We start from the raw sequence: 24,848 nt of genomic DNA on the forward strand, positions 1-24,848 counted from the left end.
GTTTTTTTTTGTTTTTGTTAGATAACCTTACCGTTGATCACTAAAATAGAAAAAAATAAAATTGTTAATTGCTGTTGAATTTTTACAAACATATTACCCATATAAAAAAATTATGTTTTCATATTGCATCAGTAGTCAACGTCAACTATAATGAATCACAAATCTCCAAGCTAAAGAAAAAAGAAAAATAATTTTGATAAGTTTTGTCCAGATGGTTTTTAAATCTGCCTCATGAGTTAAGTTATATTTGGTTTTTTTCTTCTCAAAAAGTTTTTTATATGCTACAATACAAGTTTTTGAGGAGTGAAATTAACAAGTTTTAAACTCATACTTTTAGAAGGGGCACCAAAAGTAAAAAAGGGAGTGCATTTAGCCCTCGACTTAATTATTTGAAGTTTTATTGTTTTGGTATTAACGATCAATTAATCTTCAATCTCAAAAAAGTAGGCCTTTTTCCAAGAATCAAAACTATGAACTTTAAAAATCAACTCTATACCAAGTAAATCCCTTAGAATTCAAGTCGAGCTTGGGCTGGTTATGGCTACATGTTTATTAAAATGTTCTTAGTCAGCTCCATACCAAGTCAAGACCTTAGTCAAAAATTCAATTTGGTTTAGAGTTCTGAGTTTGAGCTGGTTATGCCTAGACTCACCTACATGTTTATGAGATTATAGGAATCAATTACAAGACACACTTAAAATTATAAAATGGTGTATATTTCTGGAAAACGTCAAATCTTAATCAATCATCACAACCAACTATCTAAATGGTCCTTAAAACTAATCTTCAAATCTTAATCAATCATCACAAGGTTCAGAAAGTTTGAATCCATTCCCATATAGCTTCTCTCCTTTCTGTGCCAAACTAAATATTTGAAACCACGTCAACAAACCGCATTGTTGGGTCCACAACCACCTGTAGTTTCATACTGTTGTTATTAGTTCTGTCGAGCCAAACATCTGTTTCACGTTGAGACTTGTGAACGTGCATCTTTAGATGAATGGTCTCCAAACAGTTGGCCATACCACAATTGCAAGTTTTGGATCATCATGTAGTGGCAGCTTTAAGGTGTTTTGAACCAATCGAAAAAACAGCACGTCCTCCACATAGCTCCTGGAGAAAAACAGTGTTAAATATTATAAAAAATAAAATGTTTATTGTGCTCAGAATACACATTTTCTATTGGAATGATTAAGATAAAAAAAACATTGGCCCATATGACTTATTTCCTTTTAAGCTATTGTACCTTATTCTCAACAAGGCACTAACGAAATAATATCTGTTTGCATAGTGATTGAAGAAACTGTAGAGAAGATTCATGAAGATTAGTAGTTACACGGACAGCAGGAAAATCTGCTGTTGTGAACTTATCAACCTGAGAAAAAAAAATGTAATCATTGTTGGTGCACTTGTGTCTGTACTTTGTCTGTATTCGGTCACGATGTAAACGATGTCCCTGTCAGTCCTGTAAGTTGACCAAGTCAACCGTCCTCCTGGTTTGACTTGGTCAACAGTTAGTAAACTGATTGTATATGGTTGTCTGTCTCGAAGGATAAGAGATCGAAGGATGATGTGGATCCTTCGATCTCCTCGAAAGATATGCTTCGATTGATGGACCTCGAAAGATCATCCTTCGAGGTCCCTGTGAATCCTTCGATAACATTGAGATCGATAGATGATCCTTCGACCATCTATCGGATCCTTCGGACAAAGCAACCTGAGCTGGGTATATATATACCCATGCAGTGTATGTTAGAAGATAGATGCACATAGAAAGATAGAGAGACTTTGAGAGCAGTCTGTCCGAAACACACACACACACTTTGAGAGTTTGCAAGTTAGATTTGTAAACATTGTGCTTGTAACCGGAACCTTCATACGTATTAATACAGTGGTGTTAATCGGTGAACCTTGTGTGTTGTGCTTTATACTTGCTTCATCTCGGTTTGCTTGCTAGCTTGGATTCCGCACTCGCTAGTGGGTTTGTATAACAAGGTTTAGGTTCGTCATCCTCCGAGAGGGACCTACAAGTGGTATCAGAGCCGTGGCTCTTGGCTCTTTACCTTGTTTAAAACCGGGTTTGTTCAAGTTCTTGGTGTGTTTGGACACTTGGTTTAGCACCCGTTTTTGGTGGTTTTCTTGCTTTTTATAAACTGAAAAAACGAGTTCTAAACCTTTCGGGAGTGTTCAAGGTTGGGTTGGGTAACTTAAAATCCTGTTCTAAAAGTTTTGGTTATTTCCGGCCAAGATTCCGGTTATCTCCGGTGACTGGACTTGTTGGATAAGGTTTGCCTTTTTGGGAAATTTTATTTGAAAGTCAATTTTCAAAGTTGGTGAAAAGTTGTGTCTGCACATACCTTCTGCCGAAAGTTGTGCACCAACCCATCACCTTTCCCACCTACCTGTCAACTTTGTGTCAGTTGTGTCAGAGCTCATCGAAAGACATCCTTCGACATCGAAAGATAATCTTTCGATCAAGAAGGTTCGACAGATATCCATCCTTCGAACATCTTTCGAAGCTTGTGTTCTATCTTTCGAGCCAAGGAATCTTTTCGAAGGATACATCCTTCGAGTTACTGTTACTCATTGAAAGATAAGGATCCTTCGTGTTGGTGAATCTTTCGAGATCTGTGTTCGAAATATAAGGAGAATCTTTCGAAATCATCTTTCGAAAGATAAGGATCCTTCGTGTGGTCAATCTTTCGAAGTCAATCTTTCGAAGTCATTGTTCGAAACTCAACAGTGATCTTTCGAACACTGTTGATCGTTCGAACAAGTATTGATCTTTCGAACAAGTCAGTATCTTTCAATTCTTGTCTGTTTGCTTTTAACAGTTTGTGTTTGTGTAGGTTTTCTATTAGTATTTGATCAAAATGAGTTGTACAAGTCCTTGGGATTGGAGTTTGGACTCACAATCTAGTCAAGAACTAACTTCTGCTGCAGCTTGGGCAAAGAGTATGTTTCCACCGCCATCAATCAGTCCAAGTCAATGGGCTTTGGTATCCAATCAAAGTCAAAGCATACAAAACCTTTTGATTAGTGAAAGCGAAACGGGAAGCAACAATCGTCCACCGAAGTTGAACCATATGAACGATTTTCCATCATGGAAAAACCGTTTTCACACGTATGTTCAAGGGCAAAGCACCGATCTTTGGACATGTTTCATCAATGCGTTCAATACTAATCTTGAAGTTGCAGCTTCCACTTCAGAAGGTTATGCTAACATGCTCGAAAATGACAAGAAGGCTTATGAATTGGAGAAAAAGGCCTTTGCTACACTTACACAAGCACTCAACAAAGATATCTATCATCAGTTCTCCTACTGCAAGACCACGAAAACATTGTGGGATGCCTTAGTTGCTAGAGGAGAAGGCAATGCAGCTACTCGAAAATCTCGTCATGATTTGTTGAAGAAAGAATTTGAATCGTTTCAATTTTTGGAAAACGAAACTCTAAATGATATGACAACACGGTTCTATCATTTGATTAGTGAAATGTGTGCTTATGGGGTTGTATCTACTCAACAAGACATGGTGAATAGGTTTGCTGACGCCTTGCCTCCAAAATGGAGTTCGTTTATTGAGTTGTTGAAGCACACTGGAACTCTAGACACGGTTAACATCTATGAGTTCATTCAGAAGCTGGAACATAAAAATGATGAAGAAATCAGGAAAGCAAAGCGTGCTCCCGCTCCTCAAAACACAGAAATGTACCTTCCAGGCTTCGATGTTTTGGCAAGATCTGCTGCAGCTCAGCAACAGCAACCTAAGCTGCAAACTGCATTTGTGTCCAACACAAGTTCAAGTTCTCTTCCGTTTCCTCAGTCAACTGCTGCTCCGGCTTTCGATCCAAGGTCGTACATTCCTATCCCAACACAGCCACAAGTCCAACCTCAACAACAACAACAACAAGCTCATTATACCAGCAATCCTCAACCTCAACACCAAAATCCTAACACAATCCGAGTCGACAATTCAAATCTTTCACACCTTAGCATTGAAGTTGCTAAGGAGCATATGGAAATTATCAACACCATGGTCAGTGCCTACTGTGGTTTGGTAGCAGGTCAGCTTGGAAACATCAACATGACCAATGAAGATTATCAACAGATCGACAAGGAAGAAATGGAGTTGATGGATATTAAGTGGGCTTTTGCAAGTGCGGTTAGAAGGGCCAAAGACTTCATGGCTCGTACTGGTAGAACTTCGTTGGAAGGAAAGAAAGATACGAAGTATGGGTTTGATATCAACGCCGTTACATGCTTCAACTGTGGTAATAAAGGGCACTTCAAACGTGAGTGCACTCTACCAACAAAACATGGCAATCACAACCCTTTCAGAAACCAGACGAGTACTACAAATGTGAATGCCCAGCAAGAGAACCGTGAAAGGAGGATGGTGGCAGTTAATAACAATCAGGGCCAGCCTGGAACTTCAAATCCCAATCGGGCTTTAGCTGTTCAAGCTGATGAGGGATGTGACTGGTCAGTGCAGTTTGGTGATGATGATCAGAGAAGTGGAACAGCTTGTTATGCAAAGATCATCGAGCATGTTCATAAAGAAGAGTCTTCTGGAAGTGATGACAGTTCTGGTTATTCTGGAAGTTCTGATGAAGAAGGCTCTGTTTCTCGGGATAATCACTCAGAGTCTGATGTGAAGGAGGAAGGAGGTGATGATATTCAGGATCTACTGAGTGAAGCTGATGAGCTTAAATGTCAGAAATCAATTCTGATTAGGAAGGCGGCTACTGCATCAAAGGAGATGGAGAAGTTATTTTCTGAAGATGGAGCTTTTTCTTTTCAAACTGCCTTTATGGCAAACGGTTCAGCCTCTTCTAGTCTGGTAAATTCTGAACCTCCTGCTCCTAGTGTTTGTAAATCATGTGCTGATATGAAGCTTGAATCAGAAAAGCTTCATAGTCATAATCAAAATTTGGTTATTGAACTGTCGAAATGCAAAGAGGCGAACATGGCTTTAACTCGGAATGAAAAAGAATTTAAATCTGTAATAGAAACATTAAAGAAAAATGTGTCCGAGGTTAACAAAGTAGTTTACCACAAGCAAGTAAGTATAAATGAATATATTAACATTGTGGAAGAAACTAAAAAGCAATTAGCCATTGCCCAATGCGAGCATGATGCGATCAAACAGAAATTGGATAGTTATTCTAACTCCCAATTTGTGCTTGATCACATCATCGATGTTCAACAACCAAAGGGAAATCAGAAAGGCATAGGGTACAAGAAATGTCCGCCCCCTTTGATGAACAATTATACCAAGATGCCTGATGAGGAGGAAATGCCTCGGTATGAACCCAGTGTGCCTCTAGATGTTGAGGAATTTGCTACTGGCCTAGGGTTCAAACCGGAAAATTCATCCTCTAAGCAACAAGAAACGTCATCATCCGTGAAGCAAAGTCCTCCAACCATTGAGGACTATGATTCTTCAGATGATGAATCAGATGTGAATGACAAGGATGAATCACTTGATGAAACGAGAGGAGTAGAAATTCCAATTGAGAATCATATTCTTTGTGATCCTCCTACTCCTGTCGTGCAACCTGTTGCCAAGCAAGTGATAGATCCTGTCAAAGCTGTCAAAGATGTCAGGAATGACAAGGAAAGTATGTCTGCCGTTAAAGGTGATAATGTGTTGTATACTTTGGTCGGGGATAGTAAAATTTATTCAAACAAAGTTTTTCCAATCAAAAATGTCAATCAATCTTTGATTGACAAAGTGTTTGAAGATACTACGAATAAATTTTTGGGAAAGACCATTCCAGGAGTTGTGGTAACACAATGTGATCCTGTTCCAAAATCAGAAATTAGAAAACAATTTGGAAACCAAAAGTCACCGACAAAGCAACAACCAATTGCCTTTAAGGGTAAACAACAACAACGAGCTCCAAAGCCAAAGGCTAAGGTTGAATCAAAAGGAGCTCGTTACAAGAAGAAAGCAAAAGATGTTAAATTTGTAGTATCAAAAGGTACGGATAAAATTGAGACTTTTGAAAACAAATCAAACACTGATTTTGTACAACAAGTCAAGATTTTGAAACGTAACAGTGATAACAATTACACCCAACACACAAACGGGTGTGATGAAAGAGCAAGTACCTCAGGTTCTACAGGTTCGACATCTGCCAGTCGATCAAGTTCTCCTAAGTTTGTTGAAAGGAGAACTTGTTTCAAATGTGGGAAGTTTGGGCACATCATTAAAGACTGCACAAACTTGCCCAAACCAAATTTTGTTGAAAGAACCCCTTCTGAACAAGGTCACTCACAACGTCGTCCTGTTTCTCCAAAACATGATAAAAGAACTGTTAAGGAACAAGAAACGAAACAACGACGTCATAACATCAAAGCTGTTGAAAAGGCTTTAAAATCTGAAGTCAAAACGGTTAAAAGAAAACCTAGTTTGTCACAACCATTAAAGTCAGAAACTGTACATAATACACAATCTGGTAAACAAAGACAAACTTGGAGATCTAAAAGGAGTGATAGTTCAGGGGGAGTTAATGTGTTTGAAAACCATCAACAGATCGATCTCACGTTTCGTGATGCTCAGGGACGACCGAAGACCACTAAGGCTTGGGTCCCCATTCTCAACTGATGTTTGAATGACATGTGCAGGATGTTCTAGGAGGAACTATTAATAGTCACTGGATTGTTGATAGTGGAGCATCCAGGCACATGACTCATGACTGGCGACTTACGGCTCCTATACGACGTGAGAAACATTAGAGGAGGGTATGTTGCTTTTGCGGGAGACAAAGGCGGATTCATTACTGGAGAGGGAAGTATCTCAAATGGCATCGTGTGCTTCGATAAGATCAATTATGTTAAGCAAATTGATCATAATCTTCTCAGTGTGTCGCAAATCTGCGATAAGAAATTCACCGTGCATTTTGATGATGCCGGCTGCTATGTGCTGAAACCTGGATTCAAAATTCCACAAGAATGGATTCTCTTATCGGCTCCGAGAGTTAATGATCTTTATATTCTCGACATGAGCCAAACGATTACAACATCTGCACAAGTCACTTGCTTTGTCTCAAAAGCCACGGAAAAGGAGTCTATATCTTGGCACAGAAGAATGGGACACATTCACTTGAGAAAGATGAACCATTTAGTGAAAAATAATCTTGTGAATGGTGTGCCTGTGAGAAGTTTTCATTTACAAGATATCTGTGTCTCGTGCCAAAAAGGGAAGCAAACAAAGAAGTCTCACCCTTTGAAGAAAATCAACACTGTCAGCATGCCTCTCGAACGTCTTCATATGGACCTTTTTGGACCTATGAAGCACAAGACAACGTTCGGTGATGCCTATTGTCTAGTTGTTACTGATGATTATTCTAGATTTTCTTGGGTATCCTTTATGGCACACAAGAGTCAAACTCCTGGCATCCTCAAGGATCTTCTTACAATGTTGGAGAATCTCTATTCGTTGAAAGTGAAGAGGATCCGAAGCGACAATGGAACCGAATTCAAGAATCAAGTTATGGATGAGTTTTATACTTCTAAAGGCATTCTTCATGAGTACAGTTCTCGTTATACTCCACAACAAAATGGTGTCGCAGAGAGGAAGAATCGGACGATTATAGAAACTGCAAGAACAATGTTAGTAGAGTCGGAACTCCCTATTCAATTCTGGGGGGAAGCTGTATCGGCTGCATGCTACACGTTAAATAGAGTTCTTACAGTAAAGAGACATGGCAAGACTTGCTTCGAACTCCTTCAGAAAAGGAAACCGGATCTTTCTTACCTAGAACCGTTTGGTGCTCCATGTACTATGATTGAGCCGGATGGAAAGTTTGGAGCAAGAGCTATCGAGGGTTTCTTTCTTGGATATGCTACTCCGAATTTTCGTGTTTGGAATCTAGCTACCAAAAAGATTGAGCTATGGAGTGAAGTGAGGGTTCAAAGGTACACGAGTCCTGTTAGGGCTCCGGGTGATCCGTGGATGTTCGATTATGATGGGCTATTTGACTCCTTCAATCTGCCAACCTTTGATGAAGAATCAGCAGCGGCTAGGATGTTGTTGGAAAGTGACAACGCTGCTGTCTCGCCATTGGTTAGACCTATTGTTGTGGACCCTCAAGCTTCTTCGTCTGTCAACAATATGGTTCAAAATGAGGTTTATGAAGATGCTGCTGATTATAATGACTCTTCTGAAGATGATGAATATCATGATGCAGCTGAAGGATCTTCGGCTCCAGATGCTCCTGTTCAAGGTGCCTCTGGTGATACACCTCATACGCAGAATGTAGATACTGCTGAAGGGAATGCATCCACCTCTACCCACATTCCTGGTGTGGAGTTGGTTGTTGATCTTAATCTTACCAATTTGGGTATCAATGCAAGTGTGCCAGATAATCCTGAAATGAGAATTCATGATACCCATCCCCAGCAGAACATAATAGGAGATGTCCATCGCGGTGTGCAGACGCGTAATCAGCTGAGAAACAACCGGAATGCTGGTTTGTATTCAGCTATAAGAGAATCTTGTCAACAAAATGACTGGTCCTTCGCGTGTTACGTGTCACAAGAAGAACCAAAATCGTGGAAAGAAGCGTTAAAAGATAGTGCTTGGGTTGAAGCCATGCAGGAAGAATTGCAGCAATTTCACAAGCTTGGTGTTTGGAAGCTTGTTGAAAAACCTGAGAACTACAAGAAGATTGGCACTCGATGGGTCTTCAAATGCAAGAAAGACGACCGTGGAGTGGTTATTCGGAACAAAGCACGTTTAGTCGTTCAAGGTTTTCGTCAGATAGAAGGGATCGACTACAACGAAGTCTATGCACCTGTTGCACGTCTAGAAGCTATTCGGATCTTTCTGGCTTATGCCTCATTCAAAGGATTCAAGGTTTACCAGATGGACGTCAAAAGTGCATTTCTACATGGTGTGGTTGAAGAAGAGGTATATGTCGAACAGCCTTCAGGTTTTGAAGATCCTGTCCATCCCGATCGGGTTTGGTTGCTAAACAAAGCTCTCTATGGTCTTCATCAAGCACCGCGAGCTTGGTATGCAACCTTATCTACATATCTGCTGGAGAACGGTTTTCGAAGAGGTCTTATCGATTGTACTCTCTTCATCAAAGAACAAGATGGAGATCTTCTTCTGGTACAGGTATATGTTGATGATATTATTTTTGGTTCTACTAATGATGTTTTGTGTAGGAATTTCGAGCGCATTATGCAGGACAAATTCGAGATGAGTGCTATGGGGGAAATGACCTTCTTCTTGGGCCTACAAGTACAACAAACTGAGTCTGGGATATTCATCCATCAGACTAAATATGTTGGCGACATCTTGAGCCGGTTCCAGATGTCTGATGCAACGCCCATTGGTACCCCATTGCCAACTAATCACGGAATTACTCCTGACTTGAAGGGTGAAGCTGTTAGCCCCTCAAACTATCGCGCAATGATCGGATCTCTTATGTACCTCACAGCATCAAGACCAGATATAATGTACCCAACGTGCCTACTTGCCAGATATCAAGTTAATCCGAAGGCCTCACATCTTGCAGCTGTCAAAAGGATTTTTCGTTATTTGAAGGCGTATCCTGACACCGGTCTGTGGTACCCTAGGGATAATAACTTTGAATTGGTAGCTTTCAGTGATTCTGATTTTGGCGGATGTAAAATCGACGGCAAATCCACAACGGCTGGATGTCAGTTTTTAGGAAATAGCCTAGTCACATGGCAGTGCAAGAAGCAGACGTGTGTCGCTACTTCAACGTGCGAAGCTGAATACATTGCTGCCTCAAGTTGTTGCTCCCAAGTTCTTTGGATCCAACAACAATTGCGGGACTACGGTTTTGAATTCCTAACTACTCCTATTTACGTTGATAATTCTGCTGCTTTAGATATCACTAGAAATCCTGTGCAGCATTCAAAGACCAAACACATCGAAATCAAATATCACTTCATACGTGATTGCTTTGAGAAAAGGCTAATCGATGTTGTCAAGGTCCACACCGATGACCAACGTGCCGACTTATTTACCAAAGCATTTGACAAATCAAGATTTGACTTTTTATTATTGGTAAACGGCATTAAGGTCAAGCAAGAGTAAAACCAACATCGGAAAATCATTTTTGTAAATACCTTTGTGTTTTAAATTTGTCTTAGTTTATTGATTTTAGGGGGAGTAAATCCAAAAATCTGAAAATCCAAAAACATCGAAAAATTTCAAAAACACAAAAACAATAGAAAGACAAAAATGAGTTTCCTGGCGAGCAAAAGAGAAAATGATAGTACATCAGTGGTCTATCCAAACCTCTTTAAACCTTAAATGAAAAACGATAAGCAGCTCTATATAAGATGTATCGGTAGGCTCACAATCATTTTAAAGTGTGCAGGGTGATATAAATCTTAATCGACTGAAGACCAGGTGGGAACCATTCATTGGCATATGGTCTTAGTACCGAAATTTCGTTTGATAGATTGCCGAGGTTCTGAGATATTCGGTCTTTATGCTGCTTATCATCTGGGTATCATGGTTGTATCTTTTACCGAAAAATAACGGGGACGCAAGTCTAGATCTTCCATGATACTATACATACGTGTACATATCTCATACTGCATTCGATCTCAATAAGTGATAAACAATCACATGTCCAAACAAATAAGTGATAAAATATCACATTTATCTGGGTGTCAAGTTCGTCTCTCTGCTGTACGGAAGTACTGACCTGTTCACGGACTTGCACCTGTGCCCTCATGCATATGAAAATCAAGTTCCTCATCAATAAGTGATTATTTCACATAGGGCTTGTTTTCAAATCAAAATAAGTGAGAATCTCACATCATATACGGTTAAACAGATGATAATCGGTATACTCACCGGTAAGATGAACTCTCGTGCATACCTTGATACGGGAATGTGTCGTGATGTGGATGAACACCGGTCGGTAAGTATAAATCATACCTTAACGTATCCCCTCGCCATGATTACATCTGATAAGTTGAGCTTAAGTGGACAACAATACCGATAATTGTTATAGGATGCTTATCTTAATGTTAACTAATTGAACAAAAGGAGCGTTTGGCATGACCGTACACTGATATGATTCTCTTACCCTCGAAACTCGCAAAAAGAATGCCTGTATATATTTATTTACTGCTTTCAGTCCTTACATTTGAAATATTCAAAAATACCAAAAAGATTTTATTTCTGCTTTATTTTCGATCGTACGATGTTGGAACTCGAGTCCTCGTTACCTGAAACCTGACTGAAAACCGAACTGACTAAATCTTCATAAACGGTCAAAATTTGCAAGTTTTGAAAGTTGGAAACTAAAATTCACAAATTTATTAAACTTTCAAACTGTCGGACGGTGTTTGATTGTGACATGGTCATACGTGTGTCATTTGTTTATACTAACTATATTCCAAGCAGTTGTTCTCATTACGCGTTTAGATTTCTTGCATGTGCAGATTCTAAAGGCTAGGAGAACATGGTCGATGACAAGCTTTGGAATGAAGACACGATGTGAAGGCACTCAAAAGATGAAGATGATCGAGTTGCCACTGACCATCATCAACACCACAAGGATCTCACTTCATAAAGATCAAGTCATTCACGAGCATAACTCGAGAGGGAGCTTATGTTAAGGGGGAGTTTGTCAACACACTTCCTACATGATACGGGTAGTTTGTTGATACACTCTCTGCTTTCAAGACGTGAAGACTTTGAAGATCCTCCGACATTGAAGACTTGAAAGGACATCAGAGTCTTGAAGACATGAAGATCAAAGATGATCAAGATCGAGACAAATCTGCAACCATCGAAGATCGAGACAAAGCTACAGCCAAGGGGGAGTTTGTTGGTGCACTTGTGTCTGTACTTTGTCTGTATTCGGTCACGATGTAAACGATGTCCCTGTCAGTCCTGTAAGTTGACCAAGTCAACCGTCCTCCTGGTTTGACTTGGTCAACAGTTAGTAAACTCATTGTATATGGTTGTCTGTCTCGAAGGATAAGAGATCGAAGGATGATGTGGATCCTTCGATCTCCTCGAAAGATATGCTTCGATTGATGGACCTCGAAAGATCATCCTTCGAGGTCCCTGTGAATCCTTCGATAACATTGAGATCGATAGATGATCCTTCGACCATCTATCGGATCCTTCGGACAAAGCAACCTGAGCTGGGTATATATATACCCATGCAGTGTATGTTAGAAGATAGATGCACATAGAAAGATAGAGAGACTTTGAGAGCAGTCTGTCCGAAACACACACACACACTTTGAGAGTTTGCAAGTTAGATTTGTAAACATTGTGCTTGTAACCGGAACCTTCATACGTATTAATACAGTGGTGTTAATCGGTGAACCTTGTGTGTTGTGCTTTATACTTGTTTCATCTCGGTTTGCTTGCTAGCTTGGATTCCGCACTCGCTAGTGGGTTTGTATAACAAGGTTTAGGTTCGTCATCCTCCGAGAGGGACCTACAATCATCAGTCACCCCACTTCAACAAAGGATTCCAATACAAAAAACATCTGTAGATATTTAAATAAGGTTAATCATAAATGTCATTTTTTAGGTTAGTTACCTGCATCACTTTCGCAGATTTCATCTTCGGCATGGTGAGAGATTCCTATGAACATTCACCATGCTATTAAGATTTAACACGCATTGCTCAGTTCCCTGCATCAAGAATCAGTCAGTATAATTAACAGCACAAAACAATATAAACCAAGAACTGAAGATAACTAACCATTGAGTCCGTACGCTACTTTCGTCAACTGGAGGCAGAAGATGCGGCGCCCTAGATGCGTCTGAAGCGACAGTGGAGTCAACTGGAGGCAGAAGATGCGGCAGTGGCGAACTAGGGTTTACCAACAGAGGCGGCGCTGAATAAAACAGAGAATCAGGGTTTGATTATTTATAATGCTGCGTTCATGTGAGATTTTCCATTTTAACCCCTCTATTTTACATTATTTATCTATAAATGTCAAGGATTCAACTTTAAGATACTCAACATTCTTTTTTTTCATCTTAGAGAGAAGAGTTGGGGGCTATGATTGCATAGCCAAGTTTGGAGCATTTCCATATAATTAAGTTTTTTTTGGTACATTTTAATAGGCGAGTAATATGCTCATGTGTGCTAAACATTGCATTAATCTAATCCTAGATGTTCTTTCAAAAATATGACAACGCTTCCCTTACAAAAAAAAATTGATTTTAATTTATATAAAAATGTGTAATAACAATAATATGTCCTAATTTGAAGATATGAAATATGATCAGATATCTTTAATATGTAGTTTTGAAAACATTCGAGCAAGGAAAATTGGTTTTTAATAAACCAACCTTTGTCCCATTGGTAAATAATAATCCAACCTATAGAATTGGTATATAATAATCGTACCTATCAACACGTTGGTACTCAATGAACTTCCGTTAGTTTTTGTTAGTTTTTTTAACTGAAGTTAGTTTTTAAGTTTTATTTATTATACAAGCAGATGATCCCCTGAAGTTTGTTCTCTCTCCAAACACCCTTCTTTCTCTTCTCTCTCTCTCATCTCTATCGAACACCACCACCACCGCACCGCCACCACCACCACTCTAGTTTTAACTATGAGTAAGATTTTTTGATACATTTTAATAGGCGAGTAATATGCTCATGTGTGCTTTAACATTGCACTAATCTAATCTTAGATGTTCTTTCAAAAATATGACAACGCTGAAACGTGTTTAAAACTTATTTCCCTTACAAAAAAAATGATCTTAATTTATATAAAAATGGGTAATAAAAATAAAATGTCCTAATTTGAAGATATGATTTATGATCACATATCTTTAATAGTTTTGAAAACATTCGAGCAATTACTAAGATTCTTCATAGATTTTAAGATTTCATTTTAGATCTCGTCTGGTCTTTAGAGTGACAACGGGTAAAGATTACAAAGCCAAGTTTGGCGCTTTCACTTTTGTTTAGATAACAAGGTTCATATTTACAAGAAGGAAATACAATCATTATGTGTTATTCGTTGCGAATGAAAAACATGTGTAAAATCAATAGGTTCTTAAAAGAAACTAATAACACTTCATTTGAAGTTCCTTGTGAAAAATGAGTGTCACTATATTGTACACATGAAGTTTTTAAAGGGTTTGAGAAGTAGTAACTAAATATATCCATTAAACCTATTCTTTTTTACATATCACATAGTCATCTACCTCTATGTCACTTTTAAACAACTTCACTAAAACACACATCCACGTATATAACGGAGCACATTGTTGTGACAACTACTTCTTCCACACACGATTTTTTCCAACTCACATAGAAATATGTATCCTGTTGATTAATAATATAACACGTGCTAGATGGAGACTGAGGTACTTTACTATAGTCACAACATTAAAATTAAGAAGCGCTTTAAAATTAAGAAGCGCACAAGCAATTTCTTATATTATTCATAGATTTTGCGGTACATTTTAATAGGAGATAAAGAAGTCCATGAGTTTTCCGACCAACTGTTCACCGGAAAAATTTCCGAACCCGAATTTTGCATGAAACTTCACTAAAAACCATATCTTATCACACATACATGAGATTTAACAAGGTTTTTATAAGAACTAAGAAAAAAATAATATGATTTTCAAAGATTTAACCCATAAAACCTTCAAGACACAAACTTTGAAAACGTGACACACGGCTCAGTTTTAACAAGGATGAGCCAAGGCTCTGATATCACTTGTAGGTCCACTAGCGGAGGATCTAGTAACCTTATCCTTGTTATGTAAACAAACCTGGTTGTGCGGAATCCAACCGGAACTTAAACCGAGCAAAGAACACGAACAGTACAAGACAATATTCAACGATTAACGCACACTTGTATATATATCAGAAGAGTTTTACAAACAAGATAAAAAATTCAAAGCTCTCTCAAAACTCTCCTGTTCTCACACTCTGTTCTCTGTGCTCTCTGTCTTATCTTCTGTGTTCTGCAAGAGTCCCTTAAATAGGCAAACATAAAACAGCACATCCACGAAGAGTGGACTGGGCCACGAACCATCATCAGGCCTATGAAGACTAGGAGTCTTCGTGGACACTACCGACAAACCCTCAAACATTAACGAACATTAGTCTTCGTCTAGAGGAGTCTTCGTCCCAAGCAGAGAGTCTTCGTCACTACATAAACACATTGAGTCTTCGTCGCTTGGTCAGTGGAGTCTTCGTTGCTACATAAGTCTTCGCCATGTTGAGTTGGACGAACACTCAGTCTTCGTGACATTGGAGTGTTTGACGACAATGAAGACTTCGTGGCAATGAGTCTTTGTCCAGGCATGATGGTTCGTCCATGGAGTCTTTGTGAGGGAATAAACATGGAGTCTTTGTGAGGTTTATATTGTTCGTCACAAGGAGACTTGGTGCCATGGAGAGTTCTTCACAAAGGAGAGTTCGTGGATAGGGACTCCCACGAAGACTCCTTAGTCTTCGTGGATGACTTAACTTGCAGATGCACTTGCAGAAACTAAACAAACAACATATTAACAGAACACAGTCTGCTCACATATAACTATTTTACACTAAACATATTATACCGGGTCAAGATAGGAGGACATCTTGACCATGGTCTTCACTTCGTAATGAATTCGAACCGAACTGAGTCGCGTCCACATAATATGTATCAACATCGATCAAGCAAGCGAGCTATGAACCTGTGTGTTTCAGTTAAGGAGAAGAAGCCGGCGTCAAGATTATGAGGGTGAATGTTGGATAATCTTGACGGGTTCGTTTCGGGTCATGGATACGGGTCTGAAACAGGTCAGGGTTTTGTGTATTTAGTCACATGTTTTATGTGTTTAATTGATGGTAAAGTAGTTGGCTAGGTTTTTGATGTTAACCATATTGATTGTAGAGCTAAAACTTATTCCCAATCCATTTATAGATATAATGGGTTAAATATACAAACTCTATAATTGTCGTTAATTTCTATAAAAGAAAAATGTTAGAAAATGAGTGAAAGTTATACTTTTACAGTTTTACTGAATCCGTATGCAAATAATGGTACTTTTCTATGTGTTATATAATTGATTAATTTGGGTTTTGTTCTTCTTGATGAGAGCTTCTTAACAAGTTAAAATGTGTCTACAACGGAGCTTCTTAATTTCCGTTGAAGATATTGCTTTGAATATGTTTACATTTATGTAGTGTTCAATTTATATATTTAGTCCTTCGTGCGACGATGTACTATATTTTACTATATTATTATTATTGTTATTATTTAAATTGAAAAACACTCATTTTCCATACAGAAATTCCATCGCCTGTGCCCAGTATCCATGGACTAGTATACAACATTAGAAGGCGAAGAAATTAAGTGCAATGGTTGTGGACCACAAGATGCAATATTGGTATGCATAACTATATGTTAGCCAAATATACAATCAAGTGTTGCAAAAGCTAGAATCATATTTCATTTGTCATTAACTGATATTTTGTTTCAGATACCGAGTTCTCAAGAAAGCCCGCAAGAGTCTACCCGCACACCCACCCCTCTTGCTGCTGTTCAATAAACACTGGTGGCAACCAATAAGAGTGACTGATGAACCGCGATCAACCCCTGGGCCACTGGCTCTTGAACCCAGTGGAAGTAAGTCCTCTACTAAAGCTCGAGCTCAAGTTCAAGCTCGTAACGATAAGCCTGGCACTGGAACCAGAAGGAAGAATAAGCTAGACCGTTATGCACCCAGAATGACAGTTGAAGAACTTGATAACATCTTTAAGCGGTGTTCTTTCAATTCTTTTAAATACTAGCACCTACTATACATAAACTGAAGCATGGATGATTTTATTTATGCGTAACAAACTAATTCGTTCCTACCTTGATTCTTTGATTGTATGAATGAGATGGTTACTCCATTATTTGAGAAATCATTGACTGCTACAGATACAGGGACGAGTGGGCGCCTTGTGCCGCCAAAAAATCTGTGCTGAGGTTAGCATCAGTAGTTTGTTGACGTGCTTTCTGGACTTCCAAGGATGAAACTACGGGTGGTTGTGGACCCAACAATGCGGTTTGTTGACGTGGTTTCTGGACTCCCAAGGATGGTGTTCTTCAAGAATCGGAAATATTTAGTTTGGCACAGAAATGAGAGAAGCTATATGGGAATGGATTCAAACTTTCTGAACCATGTGATGACTGATTAAGATTTGAAGATTAGTTTTAATGACAATTTAGATAGTTGGTTGTGATGATTGATTAAGATTCGACGTTTTCCAAAAATATACAACATTTTATAATTTTAAGTGTACCTTGTAATTGATTCCTTTAATAGATGTAACATTTAAATACTTATTCAAGGGTTTAACATTTGCTTCGGCTTTTGAATGGTGAAGAAAGAAGTTTAGAGTGATAATATATTTTGTTACATATATACTAAGAACTATTTGATAAACTTGTAGGCGAGTCTAGGCATAACCAGCTCAAAATCAACTAGAACTCTAAACCAAATTGAATTTTTTACTAAGGCCTTGACTTGGTATGGAGTTGACTAAGAACAATTTAATAAACATGTAGGTGAGTCAAGCCATAACCAGCCCAAGCCTGACACGAATTCTATGGGATTGACTTGGTATAGAGTTCATTTTTAAAGTTCATAGTTTTGATACTTGAAAAAAAGTCCTACTTTTTTGAGATTGAAGATTACTTGATCGTGAATACCAAAATAAAAAACGTTCAAATAATTAAGTGGAAGGTTAAATTGTTGATGCAGATTTTGTGTCCAATGCTTGTCGAATAGATTAGTTATTATTTTACGCTGAATTTGTAATAGTTAGTGACACAGTCAAACGAATGTGTATTGACCCGCTCGTTTGAAGTGGTCAAACGAGAGGGTTGTATGTTTGACCGTGTGGGTTTTGCTAGACAAGTGGGTTTGGGTATAAATACCAACCCTTTGTCATTTGCAAAACTTAGAGAGAAGGGGAGCTCATTTGTGAGTTCCCTGTGAGCTTTATTGTGTGGGGGAGAGATCACCACTTGGTCTCTCCCCGGATGTATACTCCTTTGGTATTAGTTCGGTTATCATATAATCGGGCCGATTTGTAATGTTATACTACCGATTAATACAAAGAAGTGTGTTTATCCATCTATAATCTCTCCCGTCTTGAACCTGAACCGATCTCACACTAATCACGGTTTCGGTCACGAAACACGGTCCTACAATTGGTATCAGAGCCATGGTGCCCGATTTAGTAAATCTAACCGTTTACTAAGTCACATGTGCTCTAGATCTGTGATTTTTGTGCTTTTTGTTCAAGATGTAAAAAATGGTGAAATGAAGAAAAACCCAGATTCGAGACCGATTATACGGATCTGAGCTGAGTCGGACCGTACAAAGTGTTGGGTTTTATGTTTCACACCGGAATCAACAAGTTTTCATCATCAAATATCATGTTTTTAAGGATTTTCGTCAGATCTGCAAAGTGAACAGAGGTTGTGTTCTTGGAGAAGTGGTGGCGGCTGTTAAGAAATTTTAGGGTTTTCGACGAAACCCCACTTCCCATGAAGAAACGAAACCCTTCGGCGAAACAAATCCTATTTCGTCGACTTCAGACATCATTCTGTTTCGTCGACAGGAATTCAAGATCCGTTTCGTCGTTCAACACACTTCAAATCTGTTTCGTCGACCAGAGATCTCTTTCGTCGGCCAACATTAAGAAATCTGTTTCGTCGTCTCTGTTGTTTCGTCGGCTCCCCTAGTCCTTTCGTCGGCGCCCCAAGTCTTTCAACTGCTGCTATTGTTAATCGAAGAAGGAGAAGAGGGCAGGCAAAATTTATGTCGGCTGGATTGGTTTTTTTGCGAGAAAGACAAGTGAAGATGAGGCAGATGATGATTATCGGCTATGTTCTTCTCTGTGGATTCAAGTTTTGGAGATGTTGGTATCGCAGAAATTAAAAAAAAAAGGGAAATCTCTGGTTTTGGATGCTAGGTATCGAAGGAGAAGAAGATAACAAAGGTCAATAAATGTCAATGTTTGTACAATGTTGTTGTCTGTCGACTGAAAGTGGTCTTAATTGATGGAGCTAGGTTTTCTTTCTTGAACCCACAATGCTTATTTATTCACAAAATTGGGCCTATTTTCTCTGCTGGGCTGTTAAAAGGTTTGGCCTAATTTTCTTTTGTGGGTGTTAGTATACCCTTCGTGGGCATCACAGCAATTTAGTCTTAGTGGAGACATTGGTCCACCACAGTATACAAGATATTGGTCCATTACCATTCTTTCGTGGACTTTATTTGGGTGGGGCCGTGAGTGCATGATTTTTATTTTGGGCCAAAATTCAAAGGTTGTTACTACAAGATTAGTGGCCACATGTTTTGATTCAGCTTTGGGCCACGAACTATAGTAGCTTGGATTATATTTGAGCCAAGAATTCTAAGTGATTTGAAAGGTGGGGTCGGGTGTTCGCGAATTTTAGTTGAACCGCTCTTCTAAATGTCAACGTCAAATTTGTACGGGTTCGGGAGCGCGCGGGATGATGAAGCTTGATGAAAACAAATGATTTATTTTGAATGTGGGGTAGTCATGGTTACCGATGCAAACATAAAATTTTGGTGACTTGACTACTATGGGCCAAAAACAAGAACGGTATGTTCACTTCCGCACGTCAATATTTATGATTGTTATCGGTTATTCGTAAATGTTCTAAAGCATTTTGTTTATTGTCATATTCTCGCATTTGAAAACAAACGTATGAACCTGGAACGTCAATACCGGTCCTAACGAGTTCACAAAGTCTTTGGAGGGATACAAGTCGGATCCTACGGGGTACTAGGCGAAATTTCTTTATCAACTAGAATATGCAACGAAGAAATATTTTTGTTTATTGTCATATTCTCGCATTTGGTAACGAATGAATGAACCTAGAATGTCAATACCGGTCCTAACGAGTTCACAAAGTCTTTGGAGGGATACAAGTCGGATCCTACGGGGTACTAAGGGACGTTCTTATTCAACTAGAATATGCAAAGAAGAAAGTCGTTTTCGTGATTTTTCGGAACCGAGAACATTCAGTGAAGATTGACGACAGTTCCGCTCAGTGGAGGGAATTGGTAAACATTTGACGACAGTTCCTTTAAAGTGGAGGGAATCTGTTAAGGTTTAGAGATCTTACCAAAGAAATGGGGGAATAAAAATTGTAGTATGTTGAATTTCTTCGGTAAATTTCTAAACGCAATCACAGGTGGTAGAGTTTGTGATTTTCTGGTGATACAAACGGTTCGGCGTGGAATATTTTGCACAGACACATATTTGAGGATTTTAGTTAATTCTCCCGCCAGCGTGAAGGGTTTTGCACAGAAACATACAGGTATCTAAAGTCGACAGTTGTTTCAAAGCGCTGTTTACTGAAGACCTGGGGGAATCTTTATGAAAGCTGATAGTTCAAGACTAAGACCTGCAGGATTCGGTTTTGGGTTTGATGTTTCTTTGGGATTTTACAGGGATCTGGGGGTAACTCAATTCGTTGAGTTTGCAAACGATGTACTTGGTCTAGCTGACTTCCTGAGTACTAATGCTGAAGATCCGTAGTGCATTACGTGGTCAACTTCACAAAGGCGAGACAATGAGATCTGGATGTAGTTCAACTAAGCATGTTGGTTGAGCTTGCAAGGGATACATTTGGTCTAGCTGACTTTCCTGAGTGTTGATGCTGAAGATTAAAGTGCATTACTTGGTCGATTCCACAAAGACGGTTTACAGAAAACAGTTCACTAGAAATCTCTATCAATGTAGAATGCTTGTATGAAATAGAGTTCTTATGACAGATCTAGACATGATGCGGTTCTTAAAGAATGGAACCCTTATCAAATGCCGGTTGGAGTATTCGAAGATCAGCGGAAGATCGGTCAATTGAGGAAATTGCACAACACCCAACACGGATACGCGTACTTTAAGGGGGAACTATTATACAAGGAGCGTCAAGATACTACTTACCTGGATCATCGGTCAAGGGGGAATTTGTTAACACAGAGAAGATAAATACTTGACTGAAGATCGATTGCAGTTGCATTTTCAGCATTCGACAGCAACGGACAATGGGGAATTTGTTGATGAAGATTTTGTGTCCGATGCTTGTCGAATAGATTAGTTTTTATTTTACGCTGAATTTGTAATAGTTAGTGACACAGTCAAACGAATGTGTATTGACCCGCTCGTTTGAAGTTGTCAAACGAGAGGGTTGTATGTTTGACCGTGTGGGTTTTGCTAGACAAGTGGGTTTGGGTAAAAATACCAACCCTTTGTCATTTGCAAAACTTAGAGAGAAGGGGAGCTCATTTGTGAGTTCCTTGTGAGCTTTATTGTGTGGGGGAGAGATCACCACTTGGTCTCTCCCCGGATGTATACTCCTTTGGTATTAGTTCGGTTATCATATAATCGGGCCGATTTGTAATGTTATACTACCGATTAATACAAAGAAGTGTGTTTATCCATCTCTATTCTTTCCCGTCTTGAACCGATCTCACACTAATCACAGTTTCGGTCACGAAACACGGTCCTACATAAATGCTCCCCCTTCTTTACTTTTCGTTCCCCCTTTCTAAAAATATGAGTTTAAAACTTGTCAATTTCACCCCTCTAAAACTTGTATCGTATCATATAGAAAAGCTTTTTGAGAAGGAAAAAAATCAAATATAACATAACTCTTGTGAGGCAGATTTAAAAAAACAATTTGGACAAAACTCATCAAAATGATGTTTCTTTTTTCTTTCTTGGATTTGTGATTCATTATAGTTGAATACTGATGCAATATGAAAACATAAGTTTTTATATGGGTAATATGTTTGTAAAAATTCAATGACATTTAACAATTTTTTATTTTTTTTTTATTTTAGGGATCAGCGGTAAGGTTATCTAACAAAAACAAAAAAATATTTTTTTCATTTTTGGGTTTCTTTGTCGAACTTTCCGCCTATAATACTTGTTTGGGAAGTAGTGATAGCATGATATGATGTTATGTGATATGATATAATACTAGATACCATGTTATATCGGATCTATCCAATAGTATCATAGCATTTAATATTATATGAAACCATATTAAAAGGAATAGAATATGATATACTAGAACATAACATAATAAATAACAAATATGATGCATTACAATACAATCTAATATAATATTGTATAATATAACAAAATATGATATGCTACAGATTTTTGGTTTAATGGTTTTTATTTCTATTATTTAATATTACTCTACGACTTTATATTTTATTGGCTTGAAATGTGTAGGTTCATGATTTCAGACCGAAAACGTGATTAGTGAGTGATTAAGTTCAAGAAGGGAGAGATTAGAGACAAACAAACAACTTCTTTCCATTAACCCGGTTATATAACATTACAAATCGGCCCGACTACAAGATAACCGAACAATACCAAAGGAGTATACATCCGAGGAGAGACCAAGTGGTGATCTCTCCTCCAAACTCTAAAACTTCATCTAAAACTCTTTGAGAACTCTCTCTGAACTCTCTCTCCAGTTTGCAAATGACTAAGGGTTGCTATTTATAGCCACACCCCCTTGTCTAGCAAACACACATGGCCAAACAAATAACCCTCTCGTTTGACCACTTCAAAGGAGCGGGTCAATACACGTTCGTTTGACCGTTTCACTATCTACTACATATTCAGCATAAAATAATTCTAATCTATTCGAACAGCATCGGACACAAAAAACTGCACCAACAAATTCCCCCTTGTCCGTTGTTGTCGAATGCTGAAAATGCAACCGCAATCGATCTCCAGTCAAGTATATTTGTTGATGTCATCTTCTCTGTATTAACAAATTCCCCTTTGACCGATTATCCAGGTAAGTAGTATCTTCAGTTGATGAAGCTTCCCGTATAACATTTCCCCCTCAAAGTACGCGTACCCGGTTGGGTGTTGTGCAATTTCCTCGCAAGGCTAAATTGACCGATCTTCCGTTGATCTTCCAATACTCCAACCGGCATCTGATAAGGGTTCCATTCTTTAAAAAACTGCATCAAGTCTTGGTATTGTCATAAGAACTCCATTTCATTCAAGCCTATTGTCTTCTGTAAACCATCTGTGTGGAATCGACCAAGTAATGCACTTTGATCTTCAGCATCAACACTCAGGAAGTCAACTAGACCGAGTATATCACTTGCAAGCTCAACCAGCATGCTAAGTTGAACTACATCCAGATCTCATTGTCTCGCCTTTGTGAAGTTGACCAAGTAATGCACTACGGATCTTCAGCATCAGTACTCAGGATGTCAGCTTGACCAAGTACATCGTTTGCGAACTCAACGAATTGAATTACACCCAGATCCCTATAAAATCTCATAAAGATTCCCCCAGGTCTTCAGTGAACAGCGCTTTGAAACTACTGTAGACTTTAGATACATGTATGTATCCGTGCAAAACCCTTCAAAACCCTTCACGCTGGCCGGAGGATTAACTAAAATCCTCAAATATGTGTCTGTGCTAAACATTCGACGCAGAACCTTTGGTATCACCAAAAAAACACAAAAACTTGATTAAAGATTGATTTACATTTTTTATTGGAAAATATTTGTTTGAATAAACTTTATCATCACCAACTAGAGTGTACAGCAAATTCACACTCTCAGACTCTAGACTCTGGTGCAGAAGTGGACTCGACCCGAACAGTCTTAGCAGGTTTTGAGGGAGGATCACATAGAATGTGATTCTCGAGAGGTATGTCCTCTTCTTTGATAACTGCATCGTGTTGAGTCAGTATCATCGGATTCATCATCTAAAGAATTAGCATCCTCAACAATGACTGGTGGATCCTGATTTTGTTCAGCAGTTGATACTTTGGTATCTGTTGATACATCCGAGTCTGATGATTCTTCCTTCTTGTAACCAAGTCCAGCTGTGAATTCCTCAACATCTAAAGGAACAGATGGCTTAAATTAAGGTTTATCCTCCTCATCAGGCATTGCGTTATAATTGTGTCTAACAGGTGGAGGACACTTCTTATATCCAATGCACGTGACATCATTCTTCTTTTTCTGTATGTCAATGATGTGATCCAGCACATACCTAGAGTTTGAGTAACTATCTAACCTAAGTTGGAACGCCTCATTCTCACACTTGACACAGGCCAACTCTTTTTGTGCTTCCTCGAGCCTAGTGATGTAATTGTTTATAGCAGTTTGTTTTCTTGAAACTGTTTTTACTAGCTCAGACTTATCTTCCCTTAATGTGTTAATTACCTTCTTAAATTCTTTTTCATGATTTTTATGGAACAAGTTGGCCTCTGTGCATTTCGAAAGATCTACGATCAAACTTTGATTGTGGATAAATGTCATGTCATACTTGTTTTGCAAATCATCATATTTGCTTTGCAAGTCAGACAATTTAGCAACTAAATCAACACAATTATCACATTTCTCAGATTTTGGTTCATCGACACATACCTGACTTGACGAACTGCCAACATTAGCCATAAAGGTTGAATGACGAGAAGAGGAATAAGCAGCTTGATCCCCCAGAATTGATCTTCGGTCATTCCCTGCTTCAGTTTCACTCAAAAGCTTCTCAACATCTTCATCAATGGTCTCATGTGACACTTCATCCATGTCGTCTTCACCTGAACTTCAGGCTTCCACATCTGAGCTTCCACTATAACCAGAACTCTCTTCATCTGAAGATTCTCCACCACGCGCTTGTTTTAGATCCTTAACAACTTTAGCAAAGCAAGCTGTTCCACCCTGATCACCGCTACCCAGTTGAATTGACCAGTCACAACCTTCATCAACTTGTACCACAAGAGCTCGGTTGTTGTTTGATGGACTTGCCTTATGAGTATTGTTTGTAGGCATCAAGGCACGTTC

At 38.7% G+C, this 24,848-nt stretch overlaps 1 long non-coding RNA gene across 1 annotated transcript; it reads right to left on the reverse strand.

Annotated features, from left to right (window-relative positions):
• Positions 1-712: 712 nt before the first annotated feature.
• LOC110905317 lies at positions 713-12,858 on the reverse strand. The gene is made up of 4 exons (XR_002573024.2): positions 12,727-12,858; positions 12,562-12,656; positions 1,247-1,375; positions 713-1,113 (listed from the first exon to the last, which is right to left on the reverse strand). It is a non-coding gene; the product is annotated as an uncharacterized LOC110905317 (long non-coding RNA).
• Positions 12,859-24,848: the final 11,990 nt, after the last annotated feature.

The sequence above is a fragment of the Helianthus annuus genome, chromosome 14, assembly GCF_002127325.2.
Source record: "Helianthus annuus cultivar XRQ/B chromosome 14, HanXRQr2.0-SUNRISE, whole genome shotgun sequence".
NCBI lineage: Eukaryota > Viridiplantae > Streptophyta > Magnoliopsida > Asterales > Asteraceae > Helianthus > Helianthus annuus.